Genomic DNA, 353 nt, shown 5'->3' on the forward strand with positions numbered 1-353 from the left:
GATAGGGGAGAAATAAATATGTGCAATAAACTGCAAGTTGAAATAATTCAATACCTGAGGCTATTTCCATTACACATAAACTCTCATTGCATGTGTCCAGTACAAAGCAAATTGGGTACATGCTGCGTATTTGTACTCAATGTGTGTTTGGTCTCGACTACACCGCTGCTTTGCTCTCTGTGTGTGGGTTGTGTGTGTGCAGCTAAGCAATTCTGAGACACAACAGGTAGCTAGCAATATGTGGAAGAAACACACTGAGACCTCAGTGAGGGAGCACACAGCAAACTGTGCCATGTTAACACTTTCCGGGGTTCACTCTTTGACTTGGAAACAAACAGAGGGTGTCGGTGAGA

The sequence above is a fragment of the Ictalurus furcatus genome, chromosome 13 (assembly GCF_023375685.1).
Source record: "Ictalurus furcatus strain D&B chromosome 13, Billie_1.0, whole genome shotgun sequence".
In the NCBI taxonomy this organism is placed as follows: domain Eukaryota; kingdom Metazoa; phylum Chordata; class Actinopteri; order Siluriformes; family Ictaluridae; genus Ictalurus; species Ictalurus furcatus.